The 20,468-nt window shown below is 37.8% G+C and overlaps 1 non-coding gene across 1 annotated transcript; it reads left to right on the forward strand.

Annotated features, from left to right (window-relative positions):
• Positions 1–16,337: 16,337 nt before the first annotated feature.
• Positions 16,338–16,420, forward strand: TRNAL-CAG (transfer RNA leucine (anticodon CAG)). Its single transcript has one exon. It is a non-coding gene; the product is annotated as a tRNA-Leu (tRNA).
• The last annotated feature ends 4,048 nt before the right edge of the window (positions 16,421–20,468 follow it).

Below are 20,468 nucleotides of genomic sequence, written 5' to 3' on the forward strand. Positions count from 1 at the left end.
AGAACAGAATCTCCAAGGATGATGGAAGAAGAGACGTTAGGTAAATATTTTTAAACACTTTCAGAATACATGAAGATTGTCCGAGGCCTGCTTCTCAGTATTACCTTTATATTCGAGAGATACAGGACTTTAAATTTAACTCTCTCACATCAACTCCAAGATAAGTCATCCTATACACTGCCCAATCTGAAGAGCAAAGCAGCAGAAGAATTGACACACTTCAGCGGGACATTTCAATTATACAACCACATTCCAACTCCCCGCAACGCTTAAATGCACAGAATTGATGTATTGCAGTACCCAGAGTAATTGTCACAGACAATAAAAGGCCCAAATGTCCTGATTTTGAACAGCATAATAAGTCACATTATCTCACTTTGTTTTCCCTGTCAGAGTGCTGGAAAAACAGTTAATGTCACTAGTCTCTTCTTGTGCCTAAGAGTTTCTCTTTGCCTGTAAAATTTGCCAATTTTGAGACAAATACCTGTTATTGCAAGTCATTGTAGGTGAGTATTTTGGCACTGATGTCTGGATTGACTGAAGTACTGAAGTATAAAATCTTCTCAGTAGGAAGAAGCAGAAAAAACTTTTAAGTGTATACAAGACATAAATGTCATCATATAGGAGGAAGGACATTACATCACCTTTGCCTGCTTTAGCTTTGGCAGATAGTGTAGTTATCAAATAAGCAGGAACACACTTTCCTTTTCCATTTTTCCAAGAACATAACACATACATGGTGGCCTTAATCTGAAACACGGAATCAGCAAATAGAGGAATTTGATATTCAGAGCTAAAAAGACTTTTTAAGCATCAGCAAAACACACACAAGGACTCCACCAAGCACACACCTTTAAAAGAGAAGAGACAGGACACAGTTGATGCTTGAACACTTGTGTGCTTTGAGAAGTCGTATAATTAGCGACCAAATATATCTGTGGAAGGTAGACAAGTTCCCTCTGGCTGGATTGTCTGGTTCTTATAGAGCATGAACAGTTGCAAGTCAGACACTCTCTCATCCATTTGGGAGAACACTATTATAAGCACTGTGTTTGCACAGTAGTCTTTCCCTCATCTCTCTCTCTTTTGCTTTTGAGAGGCTATTTTTCTCTTACCCAGCAACCCACTTCCATGAAACCTGGAGTAGCTGTATATCCCTGAGGCAGCAGCTGCCCTGCCTCATTTGACTAAAGCTGAGCAACAGGTCCAGGTGACACCGAACAGCAGGTTAGCAGATAAAAAGACATCACACAAACCTCACATCCTTAAGAAAGTGACTACTAAGTAATTAGAATAGACCTTTTTCCCTCAGAGTTTACCAGCCCTCACCCTTCAGTTAGAAAATGTGATATAGGGATAGTATATATTGAGGAGTTAATTAGTTCTGACCACTGCCTATATCATTTCTGTGCATGCAGAAAGTTAGTTATGTCCTCTTCTCCCTTCACACAGAAGCTCTGCAATCAGTTGCATACCTATTTAATCTAACCTACACAGCTGAATTCACTTCATAGCTGAATTCCATCAAATTGCTTAAGGTTAGATTCAAAAAAATTGCATTTCTGCTTTTTCATAGTTAACTAGCCAGATATTAGGACTTAATCTGGAAGTTAAAGGAAAATTCACCAAAATTTCTTAAAAAGAATATCATAATTGAGAGGAAGGAAAGGACAGAAGCATGCTGTCAGCTTGGAGGATGAGGATCCATAAAACAGAAAAATAAAGAACTCAGTGTGGAAAAGACAGCTGAAACTGCACAGGGCTTTGCAGAGGCTGAAGGAAGGGAACTGCCAGATAACAGGCTGGTGAGGAGGAGGAGAAGGTGAAGGAGGAAGAGAGAGCTAACCTGCATCAAATGTGGGCAGAGGTTTAGGAAAAAGCTATGCTTACAAAACTTAAGAAGCCAGTCAAGCTGCCCAAGGGACGAGTGGGGCTTTTGGGGCACCAGATGCACACAGAAAGGACACCCATGCTGGCTACATGTGACTTGTGGAGAAGCCTCAGTGCAGTGATGGTCTCTCTGTGCAGGACTGGACAGAGATCATGAAGGTAAGGAGAAAAAGTGGAAAGAACAAAATAAAAAGAGTTGGAGAATTAGCACATCTGAGCTATTGGTGATGAGCAATATAACAGTGAGATGCTGGAGGCTGAAGAAAACACTTGAATGACCTTGGAGAGGTGAAAATTTGCTGAAAAAGACAGAAGAGGGGGAGGGTGAAAAATTGGGGTTAAAGAAAATGTGATACATTTGAGCATGTTCTTTATAGCTTGAGGAACTGTGTTCATTTTCAAGATGTCCAAAGAGTGGAGAAAATTGATATTTTCATTATAACATACCTCTTTCTATAGATTTATAAACTATTAATTTTTCTACTTAGAAAGACTTTCTCTCATTATCAGTTGAAATGCTTTTAAAATCTACCATGAAACTATAGATGATTAAAGGAGGAGCAGTAAGCCTAGTGCACAGGAGAATGCTCTGTCATAAAAGGAAGCAGTCATCTGTCCTGCCCATTTGGCACAGCTGCACATCTCCATGTCTCACAGTCAACAAACTGTTTGCTCACTGATGTTCATGCAACTCCTCTTTAAAAACAAAATACATTAGATTTCTCTAAAACCTCTGTCAAAGCAACTAGAAGGAAAATTGGCACATTATTGATTGCAAACTTGACATGGTCTTATGCAGTTACTTACAATGATTCTATTTTTTCTCCTCTCTCCACTAATTTTCCACTTGAGTAATCAAGAAATCAGTCTGGATTAAAGACAGAGTTTGTTTGACAACTTTGTTACCCAGTTGTTTTGTTCAGGAATTCAAATATATCTGACGTTTCTGGGAAGACTTTTCCTGGTGCTCTTTTTCCAGTAAACTTAGGTGGCTTCTTGTGACTGTCTCACTGGTGGCTCCACAGGATATGCTGTGATCAAGATGATTGGCATGACAAAAAGCTGTCTTTTTTTCTTTACTTGGTAGAATTTTGTTTCTTCCCACACTGTTAAAACAGAAATGATGAGTAAACAGTTTCCAGGCTGATTTCAGAATGCTGTAAATGAGCATGCAATCTGAAAACAGTAGACTAGTTACTACCCTTTAATTGAGCTTTCCTGTTGCTGCTAACCTACTCTACATAAGACATAAACAACACATAAAATACGACATAAACCATAAACTATTGTTATTAAGCAAATGAAAAGATAAGTAGCATTTCTTCGTCTCAATGAGTGGAAAAACAATGTTAAAACTTTTGTGAACCTCTACACAGCTGATTCTGTTGAAAATATACTTCTGGACATGATAAGCACTACCAGAGTGCTTAAAAATGTGGAGATATTTGATTAGAACTCCTTAGCACTGTGTTCCAGGACTCTCAGTATAATGAGGAGACCCTTTGCTCAACAACCTACAAGCCACCATTCTCTGATGATTTGATCAGCTCTGAAATGAAAACCAGAACTGAGTTCATTCTGGTAAATGCTGTTTTAACATCCTGGAGAGTATATCTGCTCACTGGCTATAACTCAAGGAAACAGAGACATAGACTTCTACCCAAACTGTAGAGCACATCACAAGATTTTGAGGTAGCCAATGCTTAGATCCAAACTAAATGGGATTTTTCAACAATAGTTCATATTGCCCACCACTCCCTTAAAAAAAAAAATCTGTCTGGATATTATTGTTTTGATACTGGGAGACAGGAAATATTCCTTGCTGTTGCTGAAGACCTGTTACTCCATCCTCACTAGCAGGAAACTCTTCAGGAGAGAGCATTGAATAATATGTGTTTGGGCACGAAAGTAATGCAACATAAAGGTTTGATAAGAATAATCTTTAGTCTGCAGGATTCAGCACTAGCTCTTTAGTGACTCACAGAGGCCCTAGAGCTATCTATACATTACACCAACAGGGCCTGGGAGGAGTGGATCAACTGGACAGAAATGAGCAGTCTCTACTAGCACTGTTTTTTTCTGAGGATAAGTGAATCTCCTCAATGATCCACTATGGCTGACCCCCAGAATACCTTGGAGCACATGAACCAGTTATTCTCAGATGACCCTAGTCAAAGTGGAATCTCATCAGCACACCCAACACCATAGCCACTCATGGGCATGGGGACACAGGGGCTGCAGAGGGACTGGCCTGCAGCAAATCTTGTGACTCTGCGTGGTTCAAGTCTCCAGCTGGCAACACTGGCTGCCCATCTCTGCTCCTGGTGTGCACTAGGAGATAAATGGAGCCAAACACCCCCAGTTCCTGTAGATCCGATAGATATGCCAGGTCAGGGAGGAAGAAGACAACCACACGATCAGTTGCTCTGTAGTGGCTACAGCTCCCCATCCCATAACTCTACTAGGCATTAATAGCTAATGCATCAAGTGGAGAATGTAGTGAATTGGGACAAGGGTGTGGTGAGTTCACATGGCTGCTTTATCAGTGTTATTATTTTCTTCTTTTACTCTGGTTTACTTTAGTTTACAGTCAGCAGAAAATGCAGGGTCTGCCACCACAAGGAGAGCCACTGCCTGAAGAGTCACTGCCTCTCCCTGTTGTGTCAATGACAGCACAATCAATCCATGGGCCAGGCTATGGAATGGCTTGGAGAGGAGGCCGGGGAAAGACAATTCCTACGTATCTGCTTCATGTCTGTCCCCTTAGAACGGGTTCTGCAGAACCCCCCTCAAACTAACCTTTGTTTCTCTTTCAGTTCTACAAACTGATATGACAGAAGAGAGAAGCTTGTAATAGCGATATTTATTCTCTCACACCAATGTCCACACAGAGTTTGCTTACTCAAGCATTGCACAAGAAGGGTCTTTCTCTACATATAATGCTGCAGCTGTATCAAAAGAAAGAAGATGTGGCTTGCTTGCCCTTTGTGTGGGACGGCACAGCAGTGTTTGAAGAGGCCTGTGTTCTCTTTCAAATGACAGCACTAACAGCTTGTTCAGAGTCCTTGATAGGGACAGCGTCAACACAGGATATGAACCTGCTAGTTCTGTGTTGGAATACAGAGTTTTGTTGTGTTTGTTGGCTTTTTTCAGCTTCCTGGTAGATGTTGTTCCCCATAATGTCACCATTGATATTGTCTAAAGAAAAGAAGAAAGGAACCAGAAAAACAATCACGTGTATAAGAGAAAAAGGGTAACAGCTTCCACTTGACAGTAAAAACAGCTCACTAAAGCATGTGGTAAGAAGAACAGGATTGAAACAAGTAAAACACATTTCCTCAGAGGTGATTAAACAGAACCGTGCTACAGGCACAGTTAAGCACAGTTAAGGTTTCAAGCACAGCTGTCAAAGCTTGAACATCGGCTGTTCCCCAGTGTCAGTGTGCTTGCATCTTCCTAAAGTATCTGGACATTGGAAGTTCACTTCAAATTGTGTCAAAGTAGTCCTGATTAGTTACTCCCTGAAATGTGGAAGTGTATCCTTAATGGCTTTTGGTTTCCCAAGAGATTGGTTAAATATTGACATAGCCTAAGAAGGATTTTATTTTGATTAAAAAAAACTTGGTTTTCCTGGTGAAGACTCTAACAGAAATACAGTATTAGAAGAGGTCAGCTCTGGTCCTGAAATAACTTAGGCGTTGCTTAACTTTCTCATAGTTAATACTTCATAATCTCTTGACAGTTATTTAATTCAATTTTTGTGCTAAAAACTTAAACCTGGATATGACTGATTCATTGTGTTGAAGGGATTTTTTTTTTAATACCACTGGTGAAGACAATTACTTGCAGTCTTCTTGTATGGTAGAACTATATAATGGGCCCAAAATATTAATTCAAATTAATGCAGTCACAATTGCTTGTACATACTCTTTCTGTCAACAATATGACTAAGTGATTAAGCTATTTTCTATGATATTTTCTTTTGAACAGGAGAGAATCATTTTTGAGAATATATTTCTTCAGTCTTCACTGACAAAACAGATATACACAATTTATGATAAATCTACCACTGATCTTTGACCCAGATTTGAAAGACATAATTTACTGAAACATTTAGGTTACTTTAGATTAAAATAGCAACCCTTACTAGAAGGAAAATTTTAAAAGTCTATCAGATATTACAAATGCTTTTGTTATTTATAGTCATTATCCATTTATATTGTGAGTAACTTGATTGCTTGTAATTGGTTCTCGATTGTCAATGATCATGAATGACCCCATAAACTTTCTAATTCTTTTCAAAAAATGTCAGGCTGGTCAGAATAGTATTATGAAAATTACTTGGAGATTTGAGAGAGAAAAATTTATCAGTTTTGTGACAAAGTCACAAAACCATTGCTTTCTTGGAATTTCTGAGAAATAACTTTTTATGAGAAAACTTTTTTTTACATTGCAGAAAATTTTCTGTGATATTCTCTGATTTTTTTCCCATTCTACAGAAATCCAGTCAGTAGGAAGTCTTCTCTATCTTTTCCTCCTTTTAAGATCCAGTACTGTATTTTATAGCTTCCATTATATCTCTTACTTCCCATAAGCAAAAAAGGAAGAAACAAAGACAATTTTTCATACCATATTAAGTGAAATGATCATTTCAGAAACATAAGAACTGCAATTAAGTTGATACTTTATGTTGGAAATATAATGCAAATTCTGTGAGTTGTGTAAATATAGTTGAAGGGAGAAAGGCACAAGCAATCTTTTGTACACACCACAAATCCTTAGACAGCATTTGCTAAATTTTATGGCTTTAGTATTGTTTTTGGAAACTGAATATGTATTATTAAAAGGGATCAGTTTTTAAAATTTCAAATTTATGTGTGCAAGAACTGTAGGAAGCTGTTGAGCAGAATAGCAGAACCATAGAAGTTAATGGGCTTGTTACTCCTGGATAGCTTTTATACATCACTGCAATCTGTTCTGTTAAAAATTAGATCGCTTCAGACAAATTTATAAAAAGAAGAGGCAGACAGTATCTGATAAGAGGGGAAAACAAAAGAACAAAATAAGAACAAAGATGCCAGACACAATACAAAGTTGAGCCATTTACATTTTTACAATAAAATTTGCACAGAAAATAGTTTCTTTGACATGATAAATGAAAGATGCTGGAGTTTAAAAAACAAATTACACAAAATTGAATATCTTAGAAAAATAAGTTTCATTGCCATATATATTACTGGAGATTTTATGTGGGCTATACAGACTGTAGGAGTCAAGTTAGATGTTTTTGGTCTCCCAGGATTACATGGGAGATTACATAAAATTGTAGGATTAATTTTTTCTAAATAATTCCAGAATATGCTTTCCCATAGGGCAATATGCAAAAAAATGGTGCCCATGTTGCAGACAGTTAAAAAAACACAGGGTATTCAATTCAATGAGTTCTTCACTATTGAAGGTGATAGAGACGATGATTACATAAAGAACTGAGACTCAGAGCAATTTGAGACATTTAGGGTCAGGAACACATATAGTAGAGTAATTTTTAAAGAATATTTGTTAAGATGGACTGACTAAGGCTGGTTTTGGTACATCAAGCTTTCCAACTTTACTTTCCTTTCCTTTTCTTGACCATCAGGTCCTCCCTTACTCTTTTTAATTTGTTTTACACACATTTTCTTTTAAGCTCCTGAAAATAATTTGCTATTTCTAAACAATTCTCTACTTTGAAAAACATATTCACATATCAACCAAGTTATAATTATTATTTTTTGAGGGCTGCAGGTTAAAGCAAGGTAAGATTAATCTCCTTCAGTTGAAAAAGCGCTAAAATTGCGTCATACTGTAGCTCGCAAATAATTTTTGCTGACTAAAAATATTAAATGTAGATTAAAAAGTTAATTGGTAGAAGTATTTTAATTCCTGCTTTTTGGGGACTGAATTCTGGGATCTTGATTCATAATAATTAAGATATTTCAACTTCTTGGATTCCTTCATTATCAGGTAATGGGCCACAGCAACAAAAACAGTCTTAATAGGCCCAAATTTATCCAGGAGATGATTTCATGGACAGTGTGAGGAGGGGTGGTAAATCCAAGGAGAGCAAGGGAAAGGTGATCCATTGCAAGGCTGTAACGTAAGAGTGTTTCCAGACAGAACATCAGCCCACAGAATTGTAAGGACAGGACTGGCTGGATAGTCTGAATTCTGAAAAGAATCCAAAATAATTTGGAAAAACTCCATCATCCCACCATCTATGTAAGCATAGTTTAGGACTAATAGATCCATATATTTCAGTTCAGTACAAATTTAGCTGAACCTTCACGTACATTTTGCCTATGACCATTTAAATGCAACTGAAACAGGCTAGGATTTTGGTTGGGAACAGCTAAATCAGTGTTCTCATGCTATCAGGGCTTCAGATCCTGAGTGGGAGTAGAATATTTGATATTAATATTCTCCAGTGTATATACAGGCTGCTAGCTGGCTAAAGCGTACAAGTAGTAGAACAAAGTCAGATTAAGCTGCAAAATATATTGACTAGCTGGAGCAGTAAGCATTGCAGCATGTGCTGTTTTCCTTCAGAAAGAAGTTTAAGAGGGAAAAGAGCCATACAGTCCATCCCTGCAGACATCCTCAAAAAGCAGTGTTGAAATAAAAGAGCAGCAAACAGTGGGCAACTTGCTGTGAGACAGGGAAAAGTTGCAAGCACTGCATACACAATATGAGGAACCGGTTACGCATTTTTTCTTAACAGGAAAAGATTAATGCTCTGTTTTGAACGCATATGAATGGATATGCACAGAAATTATGTTACAAAGACACAAATTCAGGGTAAAATGAGTAAACATGTTACATGACTAGGAGGCATTGCTGAAGGAATCAGGGTTACTCAAAGGTTTAAGTCTCACACTTTGCATTTCAGACACGGGTTTCAGGACACCATAGTACGGCTAGGAGCTTGCAGGACTGATCCAAAAGTTATACGAGTGAGCAGAAGTCTCCCCAGTTATTTAAATGGGTTTGGTTGAGGCCTCAGGTCTCTTACACAGTAGGCCATGTCCAGATGCCAGAGAAATTGCAGGATGATATGTGTGTGTGTGTGCGTGCGCGTGCAGTGGGAAAGCAGCACAAATACGGATCCTGCTGTAAAATTAACAGAAGAAGCAGCTGGTGAGCCAAACCACATAGCTGTAAACTCTTCTGGATAATTAATTTTATATAAAATATAGAGCAATGAAGAAGGAAAAACTAATATCGTAGTAGAGTCATAAGCATCTGCCACTTGAACATAATTTTTCTTTCAGGCATAGTAGTACCACTGCATTAATTCTGGGTTTAAATTATTAGCATGTGCCAAGAGCAAGTACTGCTCCAGTGAACTGCAGTACAGAGACAAGACAAATACAGACCTGAATCTAGTCTTTAGCCTAATAGAATGTTAGATAATATACAACAACAACCCTAAGCCACATTTGAAGGGGAAAAAGGAAATTGAACCCCCACAAAAATTAAACACACAAACCTTATTTTCTATCGTTTTTTCACCTTTTATTTCTATATTGTCCTGGGGTTCAAGTTAATGAGTTTTGTTCTACCTAATATTTGGTTACAAAAATGCTAGGTGGACCACAAGGAAATACAAACCTTGTACTTGTTCATAAATCTAATGAAAGGATGACTTAATAATCCTAGCCATTTCCTGAAAATTTACTCATTGCCATAGTTTCCCTTAACGTATGGACTACTGAAAAATTACACTCCCAGAGAAGCCGAATAGGTCACCTCTAGCTATTGTGTTTACTAACTTTAATTTGTTCTCCTGAACTTCAGTAGAAAAACAGATTTTTCTCATTTAGAGAACAGAAAATAAGACAGATACGCTTAGAAGAATTTTTCTTCTCTTTTCAAGAATGAAAGACTAGCAAGGTAACATTAGCCAAGGAATACTGTTTCTCCTCAAAGATAAACAACTTTGCTCTGTTCATCCTTTGGAATGTATATTGTGGGTAACTTCCTAATCAAAAGTTCTCCTTTTTCCTCTTAAAACTCTTTTTTTGAAAATTTCACACTTCTACAGGCTCTCCAAATTATGGATCAGAAAGCACCCAACAATTTTTCTGTTTTTAAAAGCTTCTGTCTGATCTCAATAATAATAAAAAAAAAAGATGAACAGCTAAAATTCAAAACTAGATTTATGATTGCAGAATCCCTTTTTCATTCTTAACAACACCATCCTTTGCTAAAACACTAAAGCCCCACCGAAGAGAAAATTGTTCTCTATGTGATGTAACAGATGGGATCCTGAAAACCACTGTCTGAAGCATGTGATTATGCAACACACATAACAAAACATAAGGTGTGTGGTAGAAAGAGAGGGCAGGTTTCACAAAAAGGGGTTTATTGTGTGCCTTGTTGACTATATCTGATGAATGATATAACATCAACGTTTTAGCTGCACATTAAAAAGAAAATATCTCACTTTACTATTGGGCAATTTTGCCTCAGATCTTTGTTGAAAAATGTGATTTTGAACTCCATAGGGTAAAGGTTAATTTCATGCTAGTATATATAGAGTAAACTCAATGGATCAGGTGTCTCAGGAATGTTTCAGCTCTAGCTTACTTTTGCAAGTCCACATCAGGTTTCCCAATTAATTGTATTTTCTCCTCAGTGGTTTATGTAAAGCCAAACTACTGATCCCTGTTCTCAGCCAGAAAGGATGATAGTACACCGTACTTTGCAACCACTTATTGCTTCAGAAAAAAAGAAAGGAGGAGACTGGTAAACTTCCTAGCCTGAGAAACCGCCTCTGTAAAGCCAAGAACAAAAGCCACGGATATAGCCATGTGCAGATTCCCATTTCGTGCCACCTCTGTCACTATACTTTTGCATTTTCCATGCCTGTAATCTGAAAACTTCAGTGAACAAATGCATAATGAAGAGTACAATGCTACTGCGCGTCTTAGCATTTAGCCAATGTATATTGGAATGCTGCCCAAGAAGCCATAAAATTTTAAATTTGTGTAATCTATTTGCTTCTTATTCTTAGTTTGTGCTATTATCAGGAGATCAAACTAAATGGCAAAATCAAACAGTATTTTACAAATGTCTTTTTTAATAGCAACTACTTGCCAATGTGTTTGAATAGTGGTTTGGGCTGTTTGTGTACCATTTGCTTCAACTATTCATTTTTCAAACATCTGCTAGGTCCCACACCATTGTTTTTCCTCTACAAATAGTATAGTTGCAATTTCAAAACCAAGGACTAGGGAATAATGAATTTTCACTGAAAATTTTCCAATGAATAAGCACGAAAACTGAAATCTGTGAAGTTTTCAAAATTCACAAGATTTTTTTGAATATGGTAGGCTTAATATCAATAGTTAAACTTTTTTGCTGCTTTGGTTCACGAAGATCTTCCTGAATCTGTTTCCTTCTAGCAGAGCAGCTATATCAAATGAAAGACAGATGTTTGGTCACAAAACATGCCTGTTAATAAGCCAAAGGACTGAAGTTGTACCACCTCAAATTTTTAAATACTTTGACAGTCCACAGATAGAGGTCACCTAAACTAAAGGGTATACAAGTTGCAATTATTTTGGCAAAACCATACTAGGATGAATCACAGGATTATGCTGTTTACTAAGGAACTAAATCCCCAGACATAAGAGAATTAGTAACCAACATTAATCTAATAGCCTCAAAAAGGGTTATTAGATGCATGGTCTGAGACTAATAGATAGTCTTCCTCATCAATTAATAAAGCTTGAATATTGTGGTCTTAGGGAGCAATCTTTCTATATACACGATAATGGACACAGGATAGTACATTTTACAGCAGAACACATGATTTCCTTTTCTTATTGCCTCCCACCTTCCCTACCTTGGGAAATTACTTTATTATTCTCTCGCGTTATTGTTAAATTTTGTGGAATGCTCAAAAGCAATTTATCCCCTTCTTGAACCTGCTTGAAAGCAGTGATATTAATAGCAGTATTAATAGCTGCTTTAGAAGATATATAGATTGATCTACAAAGATTTACAGAAATTTGTAGAGAGTCTTACACAGAAATAAAAAAAAAAAACCAAACACATTCTTGTTAGCAGGTAAACCTGTCTTTCATGCTGAGCAGAAGCTAGATAGTGTCTGGGAGTTGCATGGTGGTTAATGAGGTGCACAAGAAGTACTAGCAGAGCTTCCAAAACTGGAAAACAACTTTAGTAACTCCAGTTTTGCTACTACTGAGACAGTTTTTCCCAAAATATGAGTAAAAAATTGTGTGGGTTTTGGCTGGGGTAGAGTTAATTTTCTTCATAGTGGCTAGTACATGGCTAAGTTTTGGAATTGTGCTGAACTCAGTGATGATAACATAGAGATGTTTTTGTTATTGCTGTGTAGTGCTTACACAGAGCCAAGGCCTTTTCTGCTTTTCATGCTGCCATGCTGGTGAGGAGGCTGGGGGTGCATAGGGGTTGGGAAGAGGCACAGCTGGGACAGCTGCCCCCAGCCGACCAAAGGGATATTCCAGAACATATGACATCATGCTCTGTATATAAAGTGGGGGGAAGAAGGAGAAACAGGGGACATTTGGAATGATGGAGTTTGTCTTCCCAAGTAAACATTACATGTGATGAGTACCTGCTCTCCTAGAGATGGCTGAACACCTGCCTGCCTAAGGGAAGCAGTGAATTAATTCCTTGTTTGGCTTTGCCTGTATGCAAGGTTTTTCCTTTCCCTATTAAACTGTCTTTATCTCAAACCCCGAGTTTTCAGCTTTTACCCTTCTGATTCTCTCCCCGATCTCACTGGCTGGGGAGTGAGCGAGCAGCTGTGTGGGGATTGGTGGCTGCCAGGAGTTAAACCACAACAAAGACACATTGCTACATTAGTTATCAAAATGTAAGAAATTGTTGAGATGAACAGGCATATTAATTCAAAAACATCCCACCTTATGCTTATAGGAGGACTACCGGGCACTAGCGCTCTGCAGGTGGCTGTTAATGTCTACAAGAATAGAAGAGAAACTCTAGCAAGGAGAGGAGCTGGTGTTGACCTCCCTTTCCCAGAGCTGCCTCAGTAAAAGTCTATTCACGGATGAGAAAACATAAGTAAGGGAGTGAGACAGACTTCAGTGGAATTTCATACCCTTCCCACAAAGTGATTTTTGCCTTCCTGACTCCATGGAAACATAACAGGCAGTAATACCAAATAGGAAAAAGTAGTAGCCAAAAGGAACAGAACTGTGGAGGAATCAGGACTGTGTTATCAGATAGAAAGGTAATCAATCAGGGGATGATGAGGTGAAAAAGTAAATGTCACCTTGGCAACCTGAGATAAAATCATGAAAAATGTAATGTGTTCCCTATGAGCAAGAAAATGACAGTAGGATTAACATTGAATCAAGATGTTTTTATTCAGTGTAGGTAAACAATTTTCCAAGTGATGAGAATACATTAAATATTTTTTTATTCTCTCTCTAGAGTGGCCTAAACATTCTAACCATCACTGACATAACAATATGTTAAACAGGTCAGAGAAATAGGCATGAAAACTGATGTTGATTAAATTTTATTCTGATATCTGGAAAGCAGTACCATGGTAGGCTTGTTGCATATTTTATTACTGTTTAATTTGGTTTCCTGATATGATTTTTTACCTGATAGAAGAGGGATGAAAACAAAAGACTTATGATTAATATCTGACAGAAATGTTAGGAAGTGTTTTTCCAATTCAAGATTTGCACTTTCTCCTATTCTTTAAAGTTTTGACTGTCAGTCTTTCTTGAATTTTGATTTGCCTCACAGAGGTTTGGGAGCTTGATGAGAAATTCACCTTTCCATTTTGTGCACTCAATGCGAGACTCACACATTAGCTTTTGTTTCAGTCTGAAAAACAGCCCAGAAGAAAATACAATTTCAGTGCCTGAATAGTTTAGACTGAGGCAAAGTTTCTTACCCTGTTGGTATGTGGAACACCAACTTCCTGACAAATCCCGGTTCCACACAATATCCTGGTGATAACCAGGAGGAGAACTCAGTTGCGTCAAGGCCCATGCAGAAATTGTCATCTATAAATTCATAATAAAGCTTTGTCATTGGCACAAGAGACATTGAAATGTAAATTACATAAATTCCCTAAACTTTAGGCATAGGTTTTTCTTTGTTTATATTCTTTACTGACCTTTGGCTGTATTTTAGCATCACCCTCTAGCACTCATTATGCATTTGCATCTGGACGTGTTGTGTATGCACTGCTTTTGGAAAGTTCGTATGAATTTGTGTTAATATTTTATTATTTGAAATTCTCAGCAATTTTAAATCCCATTTTTCGCTATAATTATTCCTCTGCTAGTTTTATAGACAGTTTCCTCTATAGCTTACCTAAAATAGGTTTTCATTTAAGGTGAACAAGAAAGAATACTTTGATGGAATAAAAATGACTAACTAAACAAGGTACTGGCCTGCAGCAAAGAAAATGTTAATAGTTAATATGTATTAAGGTCTTCTTCAAGTAATTAAATAGTGAGACTTTAAAGCCACGTAAGGATCAATTTTGATTGTTTATTCTTAATTCCCTGACAGGTCATGAATTTTTGTGCATCAATTTCCAAACCTATTGCAAGAACTGCAAAATAAGTTTGAAACTAGGTTGTTAGTGAGCAACTTCCTGCTGATATTTAACTAAAGCTGGAAAACTATGAAAACTGTAGCACAGGCCTTAGGTCAAAAAAAACCCCTCTCATCTGCCATTTTTCACTTAAACATTATTTGAAGTTAAAACATATGTCATAGACTAAAGTTCAGTAAAGTATCTCTGTTATGAATGGCATTTGAGCCTCTGTACAGTCATACAGTGATGATTTAACAGTTAATCCTTATATTAAAAGTACCTATTTCATCCTGTTTATCAGACCTGACAAATCATAAATTTTCAATCCCCTAGTAGTGCTCTATACCCAAATTAAAGCATCTGCATAAGTCTTTCCTTGGGAATAACATTTGAAATTGGGATGCAACATTTAGTTGAGGCCACAACTTTCTCTGAGACACAAATTGATTGCCACTGGCAGGGAAAAGCCATGCTTTAAATGGATGAATATATAATAACATCAATTGATTGAAAATATTGGTGAATTTGCACTCTTTTAAACAGACCAAGTAGATTTTTCTTTTTTTTTTTTCTCTTAAACTAAGAGACAACCCTGGGACTGAAGCCTGCAGCTGTGCACACTGGCTTCTGAGCTAACCCTCCATCCAGCTCCCTAGCAGTGCATTTATAACCAAATTTGCTGTTGGGGTTGCTTCCAGACATCAAAGCACACCTCCTCTCTCCAGGAACAGTTTTTCTGTCCCCAAAACACACCAGGGAATAATTTATTGCTCACCTTCCCAGCCCTGCGTTTGGTCCATGACATCTCCAGGATCTTGTCTGTATTCAGTGACTGCTAGGTGACATGGGAAGGGACCATCAGTTCTCACAACTCCACACGAGCTTGGGGAAGAGTCTCTTCTGGCTCCCATTGTACATCTTGTCTGAGGACCAATGAGCAAAACAGGAGAGATGAAAATCCTGTCTTGGACTCAAAGGATGATTTCATTTCATTTGCGTTGCACAAGCTAAATTGAGCAAGGAAGCTATGCCAACATTGGAAGAAAGTAGTGCCAGGAATGGTAAAGTGGGATGATGAAAATTAGAAAAATTGTAGCTTTTACACCATCTGACAGTCAAATTCTCTCAACTACAGTTGTATCAGCAACAGTGGGACTAACTTACCTGTTTGGTTCCTCATAAACCTGAGCAGTGACTTCACTTGCTTATTTAAAAACAAACACAGAAAGTCAGACTTAGTATGAGTACACAAGTAACGCAAATTTTTCATTATTCTTCATACTCACAGCAAGAATCTCATCCAAACAGCAAACTAATGAAGAATTTAACCTGGAGAAGCCAGGAAAAAAGTACATCATGTGTACTTAGCATTTTGTTTAACTTTTGATCTATTCATGTCATACAGAAGAAGCCAATTGGTAAATTATTTTTAGGTTTTTTGACATGCCTGGCAAGCGATGCTATTATAAAGAAAAAAATGTCTACTAGTGTCTTAAAAGCTGCTATGTTAACATGTGTGCCTGGAGTCACATATATTTTTTATGTCGGTTCTTACAAATGTTGGTTTCAAATATCTACAAGACTAATCTTAATAATAGGAGAGACTCAACTGTTCTTTTAAGGAGTTTCAAATAATACTATCATATACATCAATTGTATAAAAAAAAAAAAAACCAACACCAAAAAGGAAAACCAAACCAATATTTATACTATCCTCTTACTGCTTGCAGAAACAATTGTGGCACATTGGAGGCTAATACCTGAATTTGCTTTCGTAAGTCATTACAAATGATCTATATAACCTTGGAACAGAATTTTCTATGTATCCAGGCAGGTCAGGATGGCCGAGCGGTCTAAGGCGCTGCGTTCAGGTCGCAGTCTCCCCTGGAGGCGTGGGTTCGAATCCCACTTCTGACAACTTCTTTATGACACCAAACTGAGTGGTGCTGTTGACAGACTGGAAGGACAGGATGCCAACCAGCAGGACCTGGACGGGCCAGTGGCAGTCTCCTGAGGTTTAAAAAGAGCATGTGCAAACTGCAGAAGGGTAGTAGAAGATGTATCATTTCCCATTACAATTGCATAGAGATGAAGAGACCTTCTGTAGTCAAGATTATGTTATACAGGACAAATGATGAACATTTAATTTTTTCCTCAGCCTGAAAGAAGCAAGCTGAATAATGAAAACTTTGTATATTTTTCATGCAGTCATGATTTTCTCATAACATTGTAACAATAAAGATGCAGAAACCTTGGATATCACTCAGACCCTGCAGACAAAGAGGAATGTAATTTGGGCAGACTTCTGCAGATTAAATTGCCATGCACTATGGTTACGACTGGAAGGTGCCCTATGGGTTTCTCTTCAGTCTGGCACAATCGCTCCCTCTCAGTAGGTTACTGAATGCTGTTCCTGCAATAGCACTCAAGGTGAAGGAGTCCATCCTCACCTGCCTTTTAGGTCCATCTCCTGTCCCCAGAGTTGCCGATCACAACCGTGGCACCTAACCCATAGCTCCAGCACATGTAACACACGGTCCATCATCATTTGTCTGCTCTATCCATGCCATGGTACCCCACTACCAAAGTAATAGGCACCACCTGATTTGTGTGCAATACTATCAACGCGCTTGCAAAAAACGTGGGTACAGCCCTTCACAAATCTTCGTTCGCGAAGCCCAGCCATGATGATTATGGCTATCCACTAGTATCTCTTAACAAAGGGAAGGATAAAAACCTAGTACAGACATCTGAGACCAGCGGTCTTGCTCATTGTTCTCCCACTGCCTCTTCACCTTACCCCACACAGGGACAATTTTTGGAGCTGAGGTTCAAACATAAATCAAGCTAAATAGAGCAAGCCCTTTGCAATACTCCTACTTCCATTACAGATGCTTTCCAGTTTGCTTTCTATGGACTAGAAGTGCATGGTAATCAAGAGACCTTTTCTTCTTACTTGTGCAGAGCTTGGGAGGGCAGAAGGAGGCAGGCAGGAACCGTGGTGTGATGAGAGAGTCTGGGCACTCAGGCTGAGCTATATTGTATTGTCAAACAAAAAACTTCCATCCATATAATGAACCTGATGTCCACCCCCTGAACTATGCCTGCATCTACCATCACAACCCAAGTAAGAGACCTGTAGCACATCCCTTTCATTGATGCAGTCATTTTGCGCGATGCCTAACTGATTTAGAAGTACTTAAGGAAGTCTTAAATGTATCTGTACCAATAAAAAATCCAGGACTACCTTTCTTTTTTATTCTTTCATGCATTCTCTTTGTGGGAAAAAGGTGTTCAAGGAAGGTGATTCCTGCATATTTATTTGACAATCTTCATGAGTTAAAATGAGCTTACCCCAAGCAGTTTGCCTCTAGCTGATGTGTTCACCTTTTGCTTGTGCTGGTCCCAGTGATGCTTATGTGATATACAGTTAAGATGCAATAGAAGTGCAGAGGTACTCTACCAAAAATTTTTCTGAAATTAAGGGGTTTTTCTTTTTTCTTTGTTTTTGTTGTTGTTGTTGTTGTTGTTGTTGTTTTTTGTTGTTTGTGGTGGTGGTGGTTTGGTTTGGTATTTCTTAAGTAACATTTGTATGGAGTAAAAATTCAAGAAGCCTGGTATCCTGTGTAATTTGGACTTCAAAGTTCACACTTTAGGGAGATTTGAAGCCAGGAAGTTGAGTGCCAAGTTTAATCATATGTTCTTTGATACTTTAGGTAGATCTGTGCTGTCACTTGGGATTTATACATTAATTACCCTCAAAGTCCTGTTTTCTTGAGCAGCTTTATATGAAATGCAAAAATAATCGATGTTCATATAAAATTATTTCATCAGAACTGGAGAGGCTGGAAGTTGTTTTATGAAATATCAGGTATTGTTCTTTTTCTCATCACCTGTTATTTCTTTTAGCATTTTTTTCATTCTTTCTCTTACTTCAGGGCAACATACTCTGCTGCTATTTTACTTTCACCCTCCTTCTCAAAGGGGAATCATGCAATTTACCTGGTTCTTCTCACCAACTACTCTCTGAAGTATTTCTATTTTTCCTCATGTACACATTCCTTCCTCTATTTTGCCATTTGCTTTTCTATAGCCGTATTACCTTCAGCCCAGGCTTTCAACAGGACTGTCTTCCTCTGGCTGAAATATCTGTCAAGGGTTAATGTGGAGGAAGAGACCTAAATGAGTTTGGGGGTGTTCAAAAACAGTCAGTGCAGATCAGATCAGCGACAGTAACTAATTCCACCTAGTGCAGAAGGCAATTGAAGGAGGATTAGGCTAAACCACACCTCAGTGTTTTTGCTGAATGTGAGAAGCATAGGCAAGTATGGCTTCTGCTGCCTGATTGCAGAATAAAAGCTGCTATACTGGGATTGTGTGCTCAAACTTCTAAAGAGCTCCCTTGATTACCTTGAAACTCTTGAGTAATGGCTTAATTACTGTGTCAGAAAAGCCTTCTGAAGAGAAACCTGATAATAGAGACTTCTATTATCTAGTAGAACAAGAACTAATGATGGGAAGGTTTCCTACTACGCTTTTATCTGATTATTTGGAGTATGGTAGAATTGTCAATAGTGATCCAGAATAAGTAGAAGTATTTGCTGAACATTTCTAGTTGTTATTTGATGCAATATAGCCCAGTAACTCCTCTCTTTCTCTGATGATAATGCTAAACAAACATTATTTTAACCCAAAACAATAAATGTCAGATATTTTTAAAAAGTAAATACAAAAAATTGCATTTAGGAGCTTTAAAAACGCTGAAGAAATCTCTAAGTAATTTTTGTTGACTTGAAATGGTTTTTAGAAATTTGGAAGATTAAATTGTTTTGAAATTTAAAACAAACAAATTGAACAACACAGTCTGTTCCAGGCTTGTCAATCTGACACTGATCTCAATCACATAAACAGAATGTTCGTCTGATAATAAAAAACTGAAAGAATAGAACAAATAACACAAGCATCCAGAAAACAGTCATTTTGTAAGTTTAATAGATACAAATAAAACTGATGGAATATCCCTAGAACTTTGTAAGGCATTTTGATAGGTACAAAATGATGTCTTGATCAGTAGAACAAGATTGGAGACATAAAGGCAGAAGGAAATAACATAAACACACTTGCACAACAGAGAACTTGAGCTGCAGATGTATCCTGAAATGAACCTACAGGTGATGACTGATACTCAGCTAGAATAAAAGGATTAATGCAGCCTTCCAGTGTTTAAACAATGAAGTACATTGTTGGAACTTCTGTATTTCTGTATTTATTACTGTGGTAACTGCTGCTGAAAAACACCACCAGTTCAAGAAAGATTTTGATAATGTAGGAAAGCACTGGAGAAGAATATAGGAATAAATAAGGATATAGAAAGCATATTTTAGGGAAATATGTAAGTATTTGATTCAGTAGACAAGTACGTCTTCAATTTAGTTTTCACATCAAAATCTGATGGGATGGCTTATATACTTCACCTTAAGAGGAAAGACAATAATGATCGATAGGGGTGAACTAGTTGGAAGCTTTGGTGAATTTTCTGTTACCAGAGTATTTCCTTTCCAAGGCTGGAAGTTCTCAGCAATAGTGTACTCTTTGATGATTTGCTGCCTATAAAAGCTGTGGTCCCAGCCATATTAAGCTAAGAAGAACAAGTCCTCTGAGTGACTTCTCAGGTGTAGGAATACTCCTTCTCTTACCACAAATGCAACCTGGTTCAGCTCACGGTAACAGTGGTCTCCAACACAACTCCTGTGTCTTTATTTCTTTCACATGGACTCTATTTAAAAAGAGTGAAGCCTTGTGAAGCCATGCTGGCAGGGATACTTCCTAGTACTTCTGTACACATGCCTGGATTTTCCTAGATAGTCATTACTGCAAATCTGCATACAATTGCTTAGCCTAAAACCTACTGCAGGCAACTAATGAGTTTTCATTTCTGACCTCTGTGAAATCAGGTGGCCATGAT

Source organism: Pseudopipra pipra, chromosome 1, assembly GCF_036250125.1.
Source record: "Pseudopipra pipra isolate bDixPip1 chromosome 1, bDixPip1.hap1, whole genome shotgun sequence".
Taxonomy (NCBI): domain Eukaryota; kingdom Metazoa; phylum Chordata; class Aves; order Passeriformes; family Pipridae; genus Pseudopipra; species Pseudopipra pipra.